Source organism: Paroedura picta, chromosome 8 (assembly GCF_049243985.1).
Source record: "Paroedura picta isolate Pp20150507F chromosome 8, Ppicta_v3.0, whole genome shotgun sequence".
In the NCBI taxonomy this organism is placed as follows: domain Eukaryota; kingdom Metazoa; phylum Chordata; class Lepidosauria; order Squamata; family Gekkonidae; genus Paroedura; species Paroedura picta.
In genome coordinates, this window is record NC_135376.1 from 96,099,753 (window position 1) to 96,116,592 (window position 16,840).

General features: G+C 47.7%; 1 protein-coding gene across 4 annotated transcripts in view; it reads right to left on the reverse strand.

Moving 5' to 3' along the window:
- The window catches only part of ANXA11 (annexin A11), a 282,321-nt gene that overhangs the window by 51,389 nt on the left and 214,092 nt on the right, over positions 1 to 16,840 (reverse strand). Inside the window, exon 1 of one of the 4 annotated variants that reach the window (XM_077350885.1) lies at positions 4,050 to 4,203. The exons of 1 other annotated variant lie outside the window; for it this stretch is intronic. The gene's annotated coding sequence lies outside the window, so the exon portion shown is untranslated. Of the gene's footprint in view, positions 1 to 4,049; positions 4,204 to 16,840 lie in introns of those variants that run through there. 2 more of the 4 variants (XM_077350887.1, XM_077350886.1) reach the window with 2 other exon arrangements.

Genomic DNA, 16,840 nt, shown 5'->3' on the forward strand with positions numbered 1-16,840 from the left:
AAAGCTTGGGTTTATCTTGGCAAAACCTGTTCTTCAAAATGTCTTTGCTGTGAGAGGGACGGGACTTTTCACCCACCCAAATCTTCCCCCGTAAATTCCCTCTCAGCCATTTCTCTCCCAGCAGAGCCTGCTTCCAGTTTGAAGCACAACAGAGAAGGATCAGAGGAAAGGAACAGAAGAATTAAGCATTCCTAGTCACCAGTTTTCTTCCACAACAGTCTCCTTACATTACCATTCTCAGGAAAACTTGGGTATAAAAACCCATGTTCTCCCCCCACCCCACAAGGTCATCTAACTTCCCACCAAAGCATCTCTTTTCAACCATCTCAAAATTATTAATATTACTACTACTACTACTACTACTACTACTACTACTACTACTATTAACTGCCCTATCTCATGAGACTCAGGACAATTTACAGTATAATATCTCCCGCTACAACAGCCATGGTAAGATACGGAAGACGCCATCAAGAGCCCTAAACCAGACCCTAAACCAGATCCTTCTGCAATGGAACAGTCAGAAACGAGATAACAGAAGCAATAATATTATTGCTGACAACTCAATGAGAAACCGACAGGAGGCTTTTATGTTGTGAGTTCAGGTACCAAGGGGGAGGGGAGGGGATAACTCTGCAACACATTTTGGAATCAGGGTAGGAAACTTGTAGCTGCAAATGAGGAAGTTAACAAGGCACACCAAGAACTTCACAATGACCATGTTTGACAGGTAAATATAGAGTCACCTGCTGACCAACTTAAGTTCTGCATTGAATGGCTTTGTGGCTGCGTGGCAGGTATGGCAGAGAGTTTAATTTCCTTCCTTTGGGCCTCTTTGATGGGCTCGTGGCCAAACTGTGGCTCTCCAGATGTCCATGAACTACAATTCCCATGAGCCCCTGCCAGCATGGGAATTGTAGCCCATGGACACCTGGACAGTTACAGTGTGGCCACCCCTGGTTTAGACTGATGTGCCTCTGTGGTGCGTGGAGGGGGCACAGCACAAAATATGCAGCATGCAAAGGGAGTCAAATCACACATGAGCCTGCTTTGTACTGAAACAGACCCCTTGCCCATCAAGGTCAGTCCTAGAGTTGGGCACTTCAGTGTCCAAAGTGGCCATTCCCAGCCGAAGCAGCCAGCGGTGCTGGCTGCTTCGGGCGGAAATAGCCGCTTCGGATGCCGAAGTGCCCAACCCCAGTCAGTACTGCCTACTCAGACTGACAGTGACTTCCCAGGGTCCCACACAAAGGTTTTCTACACCACTGCCTGGTCCTTTTAACTGGAGATGCTGCGGATTGAATCAGTTATCGAGGAAGGGTCAAGAGCTTCCCCTGACAAATCGCAGGTTCCATCCCCGAGGATTTTATTATGTAATTAGATAGACGTGGCTGTGCAGGCATTACATACAAGGCCCTTTATAACAGAAGCCCATTATAATGTTCATCATTTTTTAAAAGTAACTGATGCTCGGGATGGGGAACTGGGCCTAACGTGGGTGGGGCAACAATGTGCATGTTCAACCTCCTGCACACTGGCAGCTATTAATGTTGATGCGTGTCACAAAAGCTCAAGCCATTACCAGGTATTGAGGGTTCAGTGACCTGAGCTGCATGTTGGGCTCCCAGCACATGACAAAGGCCAAACCGATGGGTGCCGGAACATTACTTGCCCCGCATGGCTAGCCTCTGGAACAATGAACATCCCTGCTTGACCTCCGTTCAGTGCCAAGAAAAGCTACACTTCCTGCAACTTGCAGAAGCAAACCACATATGTGGTTTATTGGGCATATGTTTACTCTGCTTCTTTGGATCGTGATAAAGGTCAAAAAGATACGGAGTGCATCGAAGCAGCCTCCGTCTCCCAGGAAGTACCTTCTTAGCCACAGAACCGAAGCTTTTCTCCCCTTTTTAAATCCAAGGCACCTGCTTTATGTGATGCTTTGCTTTATTGTTTTGTTCATTCCCCGGGTCCAGATGCAGGGGTGTCCGAGGTCCAGATGCTGGGGTGGCCAAACTGTGGCTCTCCAGATGTCCGTGGACTACTGGCAGGGGCTCATGGGAATTGTAGTCCACAGACATCTGGAGAGCCACAGTTTGGCCACCCCTGGTGTGTGGCAATGCCACCGTATCATCCCAAGACCTCTGGCATGTCTCTTAAGCCGCTCCCCCCTTTCCATCACCTTCTCCCCCCTTCCCTCCGACTTCTCTCTCGTCCCAGTGCCTACACAACATTGTTCCTTCAAGCTTCTTGGGCCATTAACCTCCTTGCTTCCCTGCTGGCCACGTTTCAGCCTGCCCTGCAAAGCTAATCCTGACCCTTTCTAGAGACCTGGATCCCAATCAGCGTGAACCCTTCCCCTTCCCCCAAACAGTGGGGGTTCTCATCGCCACAGAGCAGTAAAGAAACCTCCATGAAACACTGAGCCTGGGAGATTATTTATATGATGATAAAAACAACTTTGAAAACAGGGTACTGGAAAAGCAAAAAAACAAACAAACTGTGTTGATCTGGAACCCGTTTTGGTTTATATTTGTACATCATAGATATGAAGGCAATATCTACAGAATAAATTGGTTTATGATTGTACATCATAGATATGAAGGCAATATCTACTGAATAAATTGGAATAATTATAAACAAAAAAGATTACATTTTTGTACTAGCCAATTGGTTGATTTTTTCTAGTTTGGACTATTCCATTCGGCCAGCCCTCTTTTCTACATATGAGGATCCTCCTTGGCAGATGGAGATCTACTGGGAGGAGACGGGCAGCTCAACCCAACTGCATGGGCATAGCCGGCACATCAGCCTTTTGAGAAGCATCAACAGAAATTCCAGGTTCAAAGTTACCATCAGTGCATTTGGCAGCCCTGGGCAAACCACGACAACCAAACTCTCACCCCCCACCCAAGGAACATCAGGGCCCTGAAGGAACTAGCACAAAACTAGCACTGCAAGGCGGAGCTTTTCCACCAGGTTTGCGGCTGAGGCCTGTTGGGACAAATGACTCCACCAACATCAAGGGCCTCCCTGCCACAAGTAGAGAGCTCTCGGTTCGGCCGCCTCGGCAATCCCCAAGCCCTGAGGCGACCGGCACCGCCACTGTGGCTGAACCAAGATGAGGCCCTCAGCCCTGGCTATCCCCGGAAGAGGAACATCTCTGTAGAGTGCAATGCTTTGAACCCCTGGAAATATATACATTTATTATTACACTACATATAAATTACATTTATATACATAGTCAGGAAGGCGGCGCGCTCATTCAGGGGTAATCAAACTGCGGCCCTCCAGAGGTCCATGGACTACAATTCCCATGAGCCCCTGCCAGCATTCGCTGGCAGGGGCTCATGGGAATTGTAGTCCATGGACCTCTGGAGGGCCGCAGTTTGACTACTCCTGATACACCTGGTTTCAAGCTACTACTTATTTAGTGCCCTTCTACTCCTGCTTTCCTCCAAGACGCAAACATTTTCACCCCCGGACAGCCCTGCGAGGCAGGCAAGGCTGGGCCGGCGTGAGTTCCAGAGCAAGCCACGGATCGCATCCCCTGACCGCTCGCGCAGCCCGGGCCGGCCGACGACCTCCCTCGGTCACTTCTCCAGCGCCTCCCGCAGCCTAAGCAGAGGACGAGCCCCGCCAAGAGAGAGCGGGCGGAAAGTCCCTGCCCCGGTGGAAGGGAGCGAGCCAAGACCCGTCCCTCTTCGCCTTTCCGCTCCGGACGGCCCGACGGCCCTCGCGCACGTTCACGCGCACGGGAAGGGCGCCTTGGCACGGGCCCGGCCGCTCCCCCCTGCCTTCGCCCGCCCGCCCTGCCTCCCTCCCTCCCTCCCTCCGCGGGGCCAACCGCACGCCTCCCCTCGGGCCTGCCGCTGACGAGCCCGGTCCCCCCCCCCCAAGGAGGCGAGGAGCCCCCCGCAGTCCGACGGAGAGGACCGACCGACCGACCGCCTGCCCGCCAGGTCCCTCCGCCTCCGCCGTGTCAGCGGGCGAGGGGAGGCCGCCCTGCCGTGCCGCGCCGTGTCCTGTGCCGGGCTTCGCCCTCTTACCGGGTCGGGTCGGGTCGGGTCGGGTGGCGGCGGGGAGAGCCTCTGGCGCAGCAGGAACCGGCGGCCGAGCCCAGCGGGGGAAGACGAGGGAGGAGGAGGAGCGGGGCGGGCGGTCTCCTTCCCTCCCTCCCCGGCGGCGCCTCCCCTTCTCGGCCGGGGAGGGGGAACCGCCCGCCCGCTCTGCTCCGCCCGCGCCTGAGAGGCCCGGGCCAGGCCGCCCGCGGGAGTGGAAGGAGCGGCGGGAGGAAGGGCGCGCCTCACCTGCCGCCCAGGTGGGCAGCCAGGCAAGCGGGCAGGCTCTGGACTCCTCCGTAGAGGGGAACTCCAAGCGCCCACCCCGACAGCGGCCTCGAGCAGGAGCCTGCGGGGAGCCCGGGCGGCCCTTCCCACTCGAGGGCTCCAGCTGTCAAATGGAATTGTGCGTCAGGCGCCCTGGGACGGCCAGGGGTAGTCAAACTGCGGCCCTCCAGATGTCCATGGACTGCAATTCCCAGGAGCCCTTCTGGGAATTGTAGTCCATGGACATCTGGAGGGCCTCAGTTTGACTACCCCTGCTTTAGACATTTAAGTAAAAATAAAAAACCTCCAGACTACACATTTACTAAGGGCCATTCCGCACAAGGACCAATGTTGCCAGTTGTTCACAGAATGCAGAAACGCTGTATTAAATAGTGGAATTTCATCATTCCACATACCTGTTTTTTTAGTGGAATATAGAAGTCCCAGTAGCGTTTAATTCATTCCCCACAGGTTTCTGGTCTCGCTGGAATCGCAACAAAGGAAGCAATTTTTTTCTGCGCTCCTTCCCACCCCTGGCCATCAATCAAACCGAACAGCCAATGGGCTGTTGTGTTCAGGCTCCCGAAAAGCCCCTTTCCCGTTAAGAACTGTTTTTTTTTTTAAACCAAACATATCCGTTGCAATGAATCTGTGTTCAATCGTTGCATCGGAAAGACCTTTTTGCTGGCGTAGGAGCTGGCAATTAATTGTTTACACACTCCTCAAGTAGAAAAAAAAATCCCCCCCCCACGGGCGCAATTTGTAGCCGAAATTACAGGCAGTGCTGAACAGGGGGCTGTGTTGTGCTTGGGAACTTCAAAGACACTTGCAGTAGGGAGCTTTGTTTTAATGTGTTAATCACTTCTGTGGAGGGACTTTAGCCGGAGAAGCCTTGCTGCCTAGCTCACCTAGGGCTCACCTCGACGATCCTTCTCACCTGTCGCCTCGCCTGCCGGGCAGCGCTGCTCCACATGAGCTCAGCCAGAGCCGTTCTGACCACGGGTCTTTCTGCTGCTGAGGCATAAGCACTGACTGTCGGGCGCTCGGTACACTTCTGTGGAGGGACTTTAGCCGGAGAAGCCTCTGAGAAGCCTCGCTCGTTCATTGTTTTCCCCAGTCTAAGGGGGGGGGGAAATGGCGATTGCTTCTCCGGAAGTTCGGGGGTGAGAGTGGGGGAGGGGCTTTCTACCGCTACATTGAGAACACACATGTCTTTCGCTGATGTGTTGCAGCTTGTGCTCAGAACTGTAGTGATTTTTTCAGGGGGAATCCACTATTCCCAATTTCCCGAAAAGCACTACAACGAAGCGCTTTTTGCGGGAGTGTTGCAGATTGTGTGCGGAACCCTGAATTTGTAGCGTTTACCAAAGGTAAGACTTCTGCTATATTTAAGTCGTGCGGAATGGACCTAAATTTATACTTCTTTCCCTGGAGGAAAGCGCTGCTTTGGAAGGGGGACTGCCGTCCCTACCAGCGTTCGCTGGCAGGGGGCTCCTGGGAATTGTAGTCCATGGACATCTGGAGGCCACAGTTTGACTACCCCTGTTCTAATCCATGGACATCTGGAGAGTCCGGGAACATGGCCTTTCTCCCCAAGCTTTATTGCATCTTTGGTATCAAAAAAGCAAAAGAAACAAACGGTGCTTCTGGGATCCTGCCCTACAATCAGACAGGGCTTGGATATAGGAATATACTACCTTCAGCTCTACCTTCAGCCCTTCTCGAAGGCAAATATCGCCATGTCCCGCTCCCACAGCTGCTGTGCCCACATCATACGGGGAAAGTGGAGTCTATTGAACAGGTTCTGCTGCATTGTCTATCCTACACTGATACCCGACATCAGTATATTGCTCTAATTCTCTCCACTTATCCACTACTGAGAACATCGGAACAACTTTATGTCTCTCTGCTCCTTGCTGACTCTTCCCAGGAAATATCTTACAAAGTTGCCAAATTTTGCCTACGGATGTGTAGGATCCCCAGATGTCTGATTGTGCCCCAGTAATTGTGCTTATCTGTTGGAGGAGTCTATTACTCTCTTTGTTCCCCTCCCTCTTAATTTGCATTAATTGGTTTGTCTTGGGCGCACTTCATGTGGTTTCCTTATCCTTATTTGCTGATTCTTGGAGCTAATCTTGTATTGAAAAAGTTTGTTTGGATTTAAAATAAATGCACTAGGAGAAAGCAGAATGACACCAACACTCTGCTGGCAGCTAACGCCAAAACAACAGCCCATTGGACTTCCAGTGGCCAATCAGAATATCTTAATATTAAAGTGATTTTAAAGCTATTTCTCTTTCTAGCAGCATTCATCTGCGGACTTGAAATATTATACTGACAGTGAAATCCTAAGCAGAGCAACACCTGTCTATTAAAGACAAGGGGAGTTTTGTTGTTTCTTTCCATTCTGGGATAGACATCGGTTTCTCTGAACATGGTATGCTTTTGTTACTTGCTGCACAATAAGTGGCAATTAAAAATATCAAGGCTCACGCCTTGAATAAATCTTTGTTGGTCTTAAAGGACTCTGATTTTATTGTGCTACTTCAGACCATCACGGCTACCCATTTGAATCTATCCCAATTAAAAATATAAATATGATCTTTAAAAAATGGTAATGTAAGTGGCACAGAACACAAAGCAGAAAAAACGAGGCTCAGAGCAAGAGGTAGAGCTTGTTTCCAGCTGTCCCAATGTATTGCCCACTGGGGGCGGGTGGGGGAGCTGGCATGGGGAACCTGGAGGTTCATTGCTTGCCTGCAGGAAGATCTAAATCATGCCTGCCTCCCATCTCATTGACGTACCAGGACTGTCTTTCTGGTTTGACAGCTGTGATGGGGGTGAGGGCACGCTTGTCCTGATTGCTGACACATAGCAGCCACACAGAAGTAGTTTCCCAATATCAGAATTTGTCAAAATACAGTTTCAAGGTTCAGGCACAAATTAGGCAGGACTTCTGGCTTCACGCCCAGAGGGGAATCCAAGAACAAGGTTTCTATGGTACAGTAATTGTAGTAAAAGTTTTATTGCATTAGCCATGGGCCATCACAAACATCATATCGTATAAAGTACATAATCCATACATCATTAAATTTTATATAGGATGGAGGACAAAGTCAGAGACAAGGGAATCAGTCCAGAGTGCAGGCTGCAAGGTCAATACCTACCAGAGGAGTTGCTTCCACACATCCCCTCCCTTCTCTGCTGTTTTTAAGCTATACACCTACCAGCTGCCTCAGCCCTGCTCCTGCAAGCGCTCATCCTCATTGTTGGTGGTAAGCCGGTACTGTCCTGCTGGGCATTCACTGTGCCTTCTGTCTTGAAGATCCTTCATCATCTTCCTGCTATGACGTTCCCAACAGGGGAGGTGAACTAACAGGCGGATAGTTCTCTGCTGCCAGTTCAGTTAAGCAGGGCTGAGAGGCCATGGTGCTGGCTCCATGCCTGGCCCCTCAGAGACTGCCTCTTCCTGCAGTGCCTCTGCCACTGGCTGTAGACTTGACTCGGGCCTGTTGGCTGCCTCTTCCCCCAGAGGAGTCCTCTGCATCTCTTTGCTCTGCTGGGCTTGGCTGGTCTCAACAGTGCTTCGCTTTCAGGTTGGCCTCAGGTACTGGGCTCCACCTCACTCAATGTTTATAGACCATTCTCCTTTCAGGACCTCTGGTCCATGAGATTCCTTTACTAACATACTTGATTTTCTTTCTTCATTGGGACTCAAAGCGGATTACAAAAGTCATGTAGCATAAAACATCCAGTAACCAAAGCCAGGGGACAATGATGACAAAAATCAGCATACCAAGCAACATATTTTCCTGAAGGGTAGCCTCACCCATCCCATTTTTCTGAACAATAGGCTTCTGATATATATATTTTTAACGTTTAAACAATTGCAGCATATTACAAAATGCAAGAGCAAGTGTGTTTTAAAGCTATTTATAGGTGTTTTCAAATTTGGGGCAATGACAAGCACAACAAATGTCTCCTCTGGGTGTATTAGCTCTCTTTGCCTACCGTGCAATTTAGTTGCAAGACATTTATCTGCCCCTTTGGCTGTAGATGTGTCACCTCCCTCCAAGTTCCAGTCATGAATATTACATTCCAAAAGCTGGAGAGCTAGGCTATATCAAGATGACATCTTGTCATTAGCTCCCACTAATGAATTCCATTAGCAAACAATTGCCTTAATAGAGGATGTACTTTCAGCATCTTTTAATACTACCAAAGATAAAATGGAAGATGAAACTCAAATACTTTGGCCACCTCATCAGAAGGAAGGACTCCCTGGAGAAGAGCCTAATGCTGGGAGCGATCGAGGGCAAAAGAATAAGGGGACGACAGAGAATGAGGTGGCTGGATGGAGTCACTGAAGCACTCGGTGCAAACTTAAATGGACTCCGGGGGATGGTAGAGGACAGGAAGGCCTGGAGGATCATTGTCCATGGGGTCGCAATGGGTCGGACACGACTTTGCACCTAACAACAACAACAAAAGATAAAATAATACAAAAGATTTAAAATATTACAATAGTTTTGTTTGCCATAAATCACCCTGAGCGACATTTCCAAATGTGTTTTCTATTTGTGTCTTTCACCAGCGGATGAAGACTTTTAAAAATTTAGCATACTCCCAATAATGGTTATTGGCCTTCCTCTGGCATTTTTGTTGTGTGCTTTTATTGAATTATTTTATTGAATTACAGAAGGGTGATATAATGGTTAAGTATTATTGTGCTAGTATCTGGAAGACCCAGATTCAAATGTGCACTCATGCTGTGGAAGCTGACTGTGTGATTACATACTATCAGCCTATCCTACCTCACAGGGTTGTTGTGAAGATAAAAAAGAGGGGATCAAAAATATGTAAGCTGCTTTGAGTTGCCATTAGGAGGAAAGGTGGGAAATAAATGAATAAAAGACATTTTAATGCATTTTTAAATTGTTCTAATACTAAAAGTACTAAAAGAACTTGCAGATGTAATCTTTGAACCTCTGTCCATTATTTTTGACACTTCTTGGAGAACAGGTGAGGTGCCAGATGACTGGTGGCGGGCAAATGTTGTCCCCATCTTCAGGAAAAAGGAAAAAGGAGGATCCAGGTAACTACCGACCTGTCATTTTGACACCTGTAGCTGGCAAAATTTTGGAACAAATAATCAAACACTCAGTCCTTGAGCAGCTGGAACTGAGAGCTGTGATTTCTAAGATGTGTTTCATGTGTTTCACAAGAACACATGCGTTTCACAAGAACAAGTCATGTCAGACCAACCTTATCTCTTTTTTCAAGAAAGTGACTACCTTACTGGATCAGGGGAAAATTGTAGACATAGTTTATCTGGAATTCAGTAAAGTGTTTGATAAGGTTCCACATGATATTCTTGTTGACAAGTTGGTAAAATGCGATATGGATCTTAATTCTGGCAGGTGGATCGATAACTGGTTGACAGATTGTACCCAACGGGTACTTGTTAATGGTTCAGCATCCTCTTGGAGAAGAGTGACAAGTGGAGTGCCCCAGGGATCTGTCCTGGGGCCTGTGTTGTTCAACATATTTATAAATGATTTGGATGAGGGTTTAGAGGGGATGCTTATTAAATTTTCAAACAGTACTAAACTTGGAGGTGTAGTAAACGCAACCGAAGACAGAATCAGAATACAGTTTGATCTTGATAGGCTCAAAAAGTGGGCTAAACTGAATAAAATAAAATTCAATAGGGACAAATGTAAAGTTCTGCATTTAGGTAGGACAAACCATATACACCAATATAGGATGGGGGAGACTTGTCTTGGTATGAGCATGTGCAAAAAGGATCTAGGAGTCTTAGTAAACCGTACATTGAACATGAGTCAACAGTGTGACTCGGTGGATAAAAAGGCAAATGGGATTTTGGGCTGTATCAAACGGAGTATCAAGTGCAGATCACGGGAGGTGATGGTACCGCTTTACTCTGCTCTGTTTCGGCCTCACTTAGAGTACTGTGTTCAGTTTTGGGCACCCCAGTTGAAGAGGGATGTAGACAAACTGGAACATGTCCAGAGGAGGGCAACAAAGATGGTGAGGGGTTTGGAGACCAAGATATATGAAGAAAGGTTGGGGGAGCATGGTCTGTTTAGCCTAGAGAGGAGACAACTGAGAGGGGATCTGATAACCATCTTCAAGTATTTAAAAGGGTGCCATATGGAGGATGGAGCAGAGTTGTTCTCTCTTGCCCCAGAGGGACAGACCAGAACGAATGGGATGAAATTAATTCAAAAGAAATTCCATCTAAACATCAGAAAGAATTTCCTGACAGTCAGAGCGGTTTCTCAGTGGAACAGGCTTCCTCAGGAGGTGGTGGGTTCTCCATCTTTGGAAATTTTTAAACAGAGGCTGGATAGCCATCTGACGGAGAGGCTGATTCTGTGAAGGCTTAAAGGGGTGGCAGGTTACAGCGATAGGGACGTGAGTGTCCTGCATAGTGTAAGGGGTTGGCCTAGATGACCCATGAGGTCCCTTCCAACTCTATTATTCTATGATTCTATGATTCTTTGTGTGCTGCCTTTGGGATCAAGTGGAAAGTCAGCATAAAATGTTTCAAATACATGAATAAATAAGGGGCTACCATGTCAGTCCTTTCTGCAGCACAAACACTTTGGCAGGTATCTAACTGGCTGCTTTAAGAAGCGTGTGTATTTTCCCCCAGAAACAATATTCCTGTGAATGCCTCTTCAATGTAAAGTTCTCTTTCGGGGGAAGAATGACTAATGCTGAAGTTACCACCTCTTTTTTAACAGAATGGAATCCACCCATAAAGATCTCCCCAGAGACAGTGATGTGCATGGTACCTCATTTGCGTGTCATTGAACTGTCTGCCTCTGTGCCAGAGGGAAGACGTAGCATTTCCTCAGAGCAATAGGGAAGCTGCTTTATACATGGGGTTGCCAGCTCTGGGTCAGGAAATTCCAGAGGTCTTGGGGGTGGAGCCTGGGGGAGGGGCACAATGCCATTGAGTTCACCCTCCAAAGTGACCAGTTACACCTGGAGATCATGTTCCCCGAAATGGATCCCATGAGGGAAATTATGGGGAATCTGAATATATATCAGGAAGGAGGCAAGGTCTCAGATAAACAGCAGAGTTTATTTGGCCAAGAAGCTATACTGGATGGTTCTTCTCTCCACCAAGAGCAGAGAGAAAATGCCATACAGGACACTCAGCTGGCTGCATTTATAGAAAATGTTTATCTGTTTTGAGTTAAACCTAGACCACAATAGACCACAATAGACATCAGCCATGACATCAAGCAGACTTCTTACTACTTCTCTAGTGATCTATTTTCTGCTAATGAAGGTATTTCCATTATCTTTCTTTTTCCTATAACACAGGGCACTAGTAATATTTCCCTGACACACCTTTTACTATACCAGGTTGTATCACCCACCTAATTGCATTCCATTTTGAAAATTGGGGCTCTCTGCTTTCTGTGGCAGACTGCTTATCTGTAACAGGTCACCAGGGCCTATTCTGCACACAAAAGATAATGCACTTTCAATGTACTTTCGAAGTAGATTTTCCTGTTCTGCACAGGAAAATCCAGCTGCCAAAGCACATTGTAAGTGCATTATCCTCTGTGTGCAGAATGGGCCCAGGTTATCTGAGAAAGCTTTCAGTTCAGAGGCTTGTATTTATATATTTGTTTGTTTGTTGTATTTATATACCGCTCTCCCTTAAGGCTCAGGGTAGTTTACATAGAACATAGAACAGTACAAAGAACTTTTTCCCATAACGTATTGATATCCACAACAATAATAATTAACATTAATGACTGTATCAGAGGTAACTGACACTCCTAGCTTTCTTGGATGAAACTTCAGCACTCGATCCATATCAGTCTGGCTTCCGCCCTGGCCACGGGGTGGAGACAGTGCTGGTTGCCCTGCTGGATGACCTCCATCGCCAGCTGGATAGAGGCGGGTCAGCTGTGCTGGTCCTTCTGGATCTGTCGGCTGCTTCGACATCATGGACCATGAGATATTGGTCTACCGCCTCGCCGGTATGGGGATACGGGGTGCAGCCTTGCGCTGGATATGCTCCTTCCTCCAGAACCAGACCCAGAGGGTTGCGGTGGGGGATGAGCTCTCGCGCCCTTATGGACTCCCTTGTGGGGTCCCACAGGGCACGGTTCTCTCCCCCACACTATTCAACATCTTTATGCGCCCTCTGGCCCAGCTGGTACGGAGTTTTGGGTTGGGTTGCCATCAGTACACTGACGACACCCAGCTCTATCTCCTGATGGACGACCACCCGGACTCTCCCCCGGAACCATTCGCCAGATGTTTGAAAGCGGTGACAGAATGGTTCGAGCAGAGTCGCCTGAAACTCAACCCCTCCAAGACGGAGGTCCTGTGGCTGGGAAGTAGGGGTCGGGAACAGGAAGCACGTTTACCCACCCTGTCAGGGGCGCATCTTACCATCACGTCCCAGGCCAGAAACTTGGGTGTGACCATTGATGCCTCCCTGACTATGGAGGCGCAGGTCAGGAAAGTAGCCGGCCAGGCATTTTTCCATCTTTGCCAAGCTTGGCTACTAGCGCCCTACCTGTCCCCTGAACACCTGGCCACGGTGATCCATGCAACGGTCACCTCCAGAATAGATTTCTATAACTCGCTCTACACGGGCCTACCCTTGTCCCTGATCTGGAAACTCCAGCTAGTGCAAAATGCAGCTGCTAGGGTCCTCACTGGCACACCTTGGAGGGCCCACATCCAGCCTGTGCTGAGGCAGCTGCACTGGTTACCAATTGCCGTCCGGATCCAGTTCAAGGTTTTGGTTCTAACCTTTTTGGCTTTACGAGGGCTGGGACCCACATACCTGAGGGACTGCCTAGTGCCCTATGCCCCCCGCAGGGCTCTACGCTCTGCGAGTGAGAATCTTCTGGTCATTCCCGGCCCTAGGGAAGCACGCCTAGCCTCGACCAGGGCCAGGGCCTTTTCGGTCCTGGCCCCCACCTGGTGGAATGAGCTCCTGGGAGACCTGCGGGCCCTGCGGGCCCTTTCAACGTTCCACAGGGCCTGCAAGATGGAGCTCTTCCGCCAGGTCTATGGTTGAGGCTGGGGCTGCGGTGGTACATCAACTGCTCTCGCCCGGGCTTCTTCTTGAACGCCGTTGACCTCCTCCTCCTCCCCCCCCCGAACTTTTAGCCTGATCCGGAATTCAACTGGCAACCACTGTAGTTGGTGGAGACTGAGCCAAACGTGAGCCCCCCATGGTGTTGCTGGGAGGACACCGGCCGTTGCGTTTTGGACCAGCTGTAGTTTCCGGATCAGGGCCAAGGACAGGCCTGCATACAGCAAGTTACAGAAGTCCAGTCTAGAGGTGACCGTCACATGGATCACTGTGGCTGGGTGTTCCGGGGCCAGATAGAGCTCTAGTAGCTTGGCTTGACGAAGGCGGTAGAATGCCAGCTGCACTACCTTTGTGACCTGGGCTTCCATTGTGAGGGAAGCATCCAGAATCACTCTCAGGTTCCTGGCGGAGTGAGTTGTTGAGAGCTGCACACCATCCAAGGAGGGCAGACATAAAAAGGAGGGCAGACATCCAAGAAGGGCAGACATGGTTAAAAATTTACCTGCATCCAAAGGGACTAATCCTGAAATTTTTACCAGTCTCCTCACAATTCCCATGGAATAGTAAAATCAATGAAAAATCCAAACTCTGGGCTTTGATCCAAACCATCAAAAAGAACTTGGCCTTAAAACAGCCAAAGCTGTCGTACGGCAATGTCTTTTTGATATAGATTCTCAGGAGGAATTCTCAAATCTTCCTAGAATGCATAGTACTCTGAAAGGATGGTCAGGAAATACTCCGGCTCCATATCTCACAAACATCTCCATAGTAAAATACCGATGGGCCTTCTCAAGAGCACATTTTAACACATTCCCCTCAGCCTCCTTCGAGGGCAGGTTTCTCAGTCATCCACCGGAGCTAAGTTTATGCCCCTGTGATAATGCTCGGCCTGAGACAATTTCACATATCTTACTATATTGTCCTTTTTATGAAAGCTCCCGAAAATATCTAATCCTGCCTTTACTATCCCATTACTAACCAGGGGTAGTCAAATTGCGGCCCTCCAGATGTCCGTGGACTACAATTCCCAGGAGCCCCTGCCAGCGAATGCTGGCAGGGGCTCCTGGGAATTGTAGTCCATGGACATCTGGAGGGCCGCAGTTTGACTACCCCTGCACTAGACATTCATCTTTGTCCTCCCATAATAGTGACACTCCAGTTAAATTTTTTGCTAAGGAATAAAGACCCAATTATTTCTAACATGGTAGCAAAATTCCTTTACATTTCTACTAGAATAAGATCAAAAAGAATTTCTGAACGATAGTAACGGATAGGTAAATGCCATCTTGTCACTTGCGTTGATGGACTGTTCAAGACGTTGTATTGATTCCTTGTCCCTGTAGTTAACTTCTTTGAGGTTTCTTCCCCCTTCTTCTTTACATGTTATAACCCTTTCCTCCCCCCGCCCACAATATCATTATATTTGTTTCCAACAATGCATTGTTTTTAACATTGTTCTATTATCTTAATATTTTTATGTAGCAATGCTCTTGTAATCACATCATATTTATTAACTTCTATCATTGATTGTTGCAGTTTCTGCAGATGTATTATTTATATGGGTCAACTGACCAAATAAACATAACTGAATAAACATACTGAACTTCCTCCAATGGTCCCTTCTTGCCCAACCACAGGACCTCCATCTTTGAAGGATGGAGCTTCAGACAACTCTGCTTGAACCATCTCGTCACTGCTTCCAGGCAGCTGGCTAAAATAGCCTCTGCTTAGAGGAGCACCCTACTTCTGACATTGAATAGTATTTTAACACAGCATTTACAAGTCCCCTGCTTTCAGGTGCTGAATTCTATCAAAAACAATATCACAAATGTCTCCTATTAGTATTAAAAATATCTATTCTTTAGCAAGCATTTGTTTGATTCAATTCCTTCATTTTCAGACCCTTCACTGGGTAACTTCTTACCAATATTTATCGGGTCCTTTTCCATGATAAAAACACTTTTCAATAAAGATGGCAACTTAATTTACACTCAGGGAGATTTATTTGGGGAAAATATTGGAGTACACTCAACACACATACACAAAAGAGCAAAACATACAATTTCTGAAGAGATGAAGTGGAGAAAATGAAGTTCAGAAGAAGATTGGATGGAGACCAGCAGCATGACAGTGGAAGGTGGCATGTGGAGCTGGTGGGCAGCCCAGGGCCTCTTCTGCATGATGGAAAAGCTGATGAAAACTCACTAAATATATTGTGGTTTTTCTGATCACTGCACAGGAGAGTGAGTTTACTCCGCAAACTGATTTTGCTTTGCATGGTGAACTGCCTCCTTGGTGCTTTAAGCATCTTTTAAGCGTTGTTTCTGAAAGAAGCTTTTCACCTATTCATTTCTCTCCTGCCTGCTCAGGCGCTCTATTAGCCATGCAGAGAAACTCCTTACTTATGCAGATTAGTGAGTGCATTAGAGAACAAAGCATGTCACTGAGTTTCTAATAGTGGAGTTAGCAAAATACAGGGGGCAGGGCTATGAATCGTCCTATGCAGCGTAGTTTTTCAACAGATTATATTCAATGTAGAACAACGAACAATAAGCTGATAAGTTACTTCCTGGGAACTGGAAATTTCCCAAGAGGAGACAATATCTGTTAACTGGTGTGGTGTGGCTTAAATGGTGTGGCTAAATATTTGCATATTTTTGAAATGGGGCAAAAGATGATTAGCAGGAAAGAAGGAAGGAAGGAAGGAAAAATTCCCTATCTTGATGGCTCATTAATGCAGATGTGTTGGGAAGGGAGTACATGACACATACCTTGCGACACTCTGATCTACTTGTTTCAGCATGTTTCATCTTATTTGGCTCAGATGCTGTTTTCTGAACATATTGATTCCAGTGCGACAGATAGACAGACAGACAGATAAATGTATGCCTCTGGGGGCCAATCTAGGCTGTCCATCTAGCTATAAAAAGAGGAGTCTGTCACACTGGTAGTAATCAGTGGTAATCCCAGGAGATCTTGGGCACTTCGTAGTCCGAAGTGGCTGTTCGTGCTCAAAGCAGCCAGTGCCATGGCCTGAACGGCCGCTTCAGATGCCAAATTGGCCAACCCTAGTTGGCAATCCTATTTATCCATGTGGAAAATGGCATGACAGTGTCCAGCGACATGAGTCCCTTTTAGTAGTATAGCTTCCTCATAAAATAGAATCTTGTTTTTGAAAGGAATCTCTTCTTTGAAAGGAATCTCCCTTATTAGTTTTTTTATAAGATAAACTTCAGTTTTACTTGCGGAAAAGAGCAAGAGCCCAGTAAGGATCTGAAAGACTAACAACATCTGTGGCACAATAAAATCAGAGTCCAGTCACACCTTTAAGACCAACAAAGATTTATTCAAGGCGTGAACTTTCGAGTGCAAGCACTCTCCCTCAGACTTACGTGACAGGGAATATATAGCA